This window comes from Mastomys coucha, unplaced genomic scaffold (genome assembly GCF_008632895.1).
Source record: "Mastomys coucha isolate ucsf_1 unplaced genomic scaffold, UCSF_Mcou_1 pScaffold16, whole genome shotgun sequence".
NCBI classification, from domain to species: Eukaryota; Metazoa; Chordata; class Mammalia; order Rodentia; family Muridae; genus Mastomys; species Mastomys coucha.
In genome coordinates, this window is record NW_022196898.1 from 2,813,536 (window position 1) to 2,816,499 (window position 2,964).

Genomic DNA, 2,964 nt, shown 5'->3' on the forward strand with positions numbered 1-2,964 from the left:
GCCCAATCTTAACCATTTACAAATCATTACTTGGGGTACCTTTATGCCTAATTATGAGGCCTTGTTGATGATTGGAAAGACTGATCTGGAACAGGACTGAGTTAGGGGATACCAGCGACTGTCTGAAATCCAGGAGGCACAGATCTCCTTTTGAAGTCTTATTGCCTCTTATCCTTTATCAGGATTTTATCCCCGATTATTATGGATGTGACTGGAGTAGACCAGTGTGCGTGGGACTTGAGGTTGCATCTTAACTTGAGGACCAGCTACTCTGCAGTCTTGGTCTTGGCTGCTGTTTCTCCCTAGCTGAAGCAGCCTGTCAATGGTGGAACTGGTTGATTGGGTAGGAGGGCTGACCCCAGAGCTGTACTAAGAACAAGTCTCTGACTATATTGCACATACCGTCTGGTACACTAAACCTTACATCATTTAACAGTGCTCTGAACGAAACTCTGGACCTAGAACTGGGATGCAGTCGTTGTAGGAAGGTTGCATATACTAAGTCATGATGTAAGGGTAATAACAACTGCAACCTCTGGTTAGCGGTTTCCGTTTTCCCCCTGAACAACAAAAAATTACAAACAACCAACCACCTAAGCAAAAGAAGAAGGGCTTTGATGATAATGTGCATACCCAGGCTTAAGGTGCTTTCAAATTTACTGACTGGCTGAAGAAAGAAAGGGAAAAGGTAATCAGGAAACCAGGCATTAAAGGGACCCACCAAAATAAAAGCTGAAGGCCCAAGGGTCCTTTTAGTCCACAGGGTTGTGCATCTAGAGGGAGTTCGGTGAGGTGAATCCTACTGTGTAGACCATGCCGTGCTTGAGCCTCCTGACCACTGAGCTCACTGGTGGATGCCCCCATCTCTGGTGAGCTTTTACTTTATGTCAGCGGAGAGTGTTTGAGTGAAGAAGTTCACACTGAGAAGACATTCAAACCGCCCCCAAATGTTCCTCAGAAACTCGTACCAAAGACAGTTTCTAGCCGTTACCGTGTTCACCTGCCCCAGAAATAATGAATGTACTGGACACTGCCAACTGAAGGGATAGGTTCACGGCCTCCGCGAAGAAAGAGGGCACCTCTGCAACAGGCTTGTTATCCTCTGGTATTTGAGAGACATGTAACAACACAGGCTAGCTTAGAAGGCATGGTTCTGCTTCCGCCTCCTAGGTGTTGAGGTTACAGGCATGCCCCACTAGACCAGCACTTCGCTTTATGTATTTCCACAAGCTCCTGTCTTTAGACAGCAGCTTTCTGAATCCTCTGGAAAGTGTATGACATTACTCTGGAATTTTGTGGCTGAAATAAAGAGACAAGATTTTGGCTCACCAGCTTGAGGAGATTTCTATCATCCCGGCAAGGGAAGTATGGTGTAAGAATGGCTGATGATGCTGGTGTTCTCCCTCTTTCACATGTTCTGGATCCCCTACCATGACATGGCTCTGCCCAGGGCAGTCCTCTTCCTGCTACTCTAATGGCTCTCACAGCTACAGCAGAGAGGTTTGCTTCACTGAGCATAGTTGTTCGTTCGTGCCAGGCAAGAAGAGCTCCATATACTAAATTATATTCAAGCCTATTTGAAGTGATTGGAAATGCAGTCACATTAATGGAGATTTACCATCACTGTAAATAGATGCCGTATTGGGCTCCTAAGAGTTGCTGGAGTTTCTGTATTCTTGTTAATTTACTGAAATTTCTGCCTAAATAGGTTGACCCTAGATAAGCCGGCTCTTCAGAGTATATATTTCATGGAACCATTTCAAACCATTTTCCTAACTGGTGAATTGAGACAGAGGTCTTTTTGCACTTTAGTTCTTGATGGCAGATACTCCACAGGTGCCCGCTGCTCTGGAAAACACTTGGAGCCTCTGCATTAAAAAAGTGTGGTGCTTGGCTGGTGATTTCCTGCAGTGGTGATAGGTTACCTGCCTCAGGTTTGATGTGAAGATTGATGGGTGAGGTAATGTCTTCCCAAGGCTTCCTGTACCAGGAAGAAAAGACTGCATAGTTGTTTTCTTAGCTTAGGTCATAGTAGACTTTTGGGGATATTGTTTCTTTACGGGGCCCTTGGAATGCTCCCCACATTATAAGTGGGAAAGTTGACTGCTGTATTGGCTCATGTCTAGTATTTTCTGTGTTCTCATTTGCTGCCTCTATCTTGAGTGAGGGGTTGTGTAAACAGTTTGCCAGACCCATCCACCAGGACAGTTTAACTAACGGTCCTAACGGTCTTGGGCCTCTAGAAAGCACCTATTAGGAATTTTAAACCTATTACATCCCAGTTCTGAAGTAGGGGCATTTGTTTCCCCAAAAGGCTCCTCACCATGGGCCAGTACTGTAGGCCTGTGAGAGCCACTTAGGCTTCCGTAGCCTTGCCTTCATTTCAGTCTAGAGAAGACTCAGGATTCCCATTTCTGTGTGCTCTCTTCCAATAGTTCTTCAGTATGGTAGAGAACCAGGAGAAGAGAGACTGACCTTAGGGCTGTTGGAATCCATGCACCTTCCCAAGAACAGATGGCTAGACTTTTGAGAATTTTGCAAGCTAATTTTAAATACTCAAATTCTCTGCAACTTAGTTGTATGCACTTACTATCATTTCACCTGCAGTGCTGGCTGGGACAGGACTGAGGAGAGTTTAAGGGCCAGCCTGGGTTATAATGTGGTCCTGCCTCCACTGACAAAACAGAAAATCATTCCTACAGAACTTGGTTGACTTGATGGACTTTGCATTGAAGAGTATTGGTTATTTGTAAGTTCTCTCTTGTCTTTTGTGTTAGTGTCATGTAGTAAGCACATGAATGTGAGCATGCATGCCTGGTTCTACAGAGAAGATCATGAAGCCTTTACCTACACACCACTGACTGGGTGTGAAGGTACTGGAAGACCATTGGTTTGGGTGGGACAGATGTGGGTGAATGGGGATGAGGGCAGCAGTGCTATACAGAGTCCCACTGCACAGAAGTA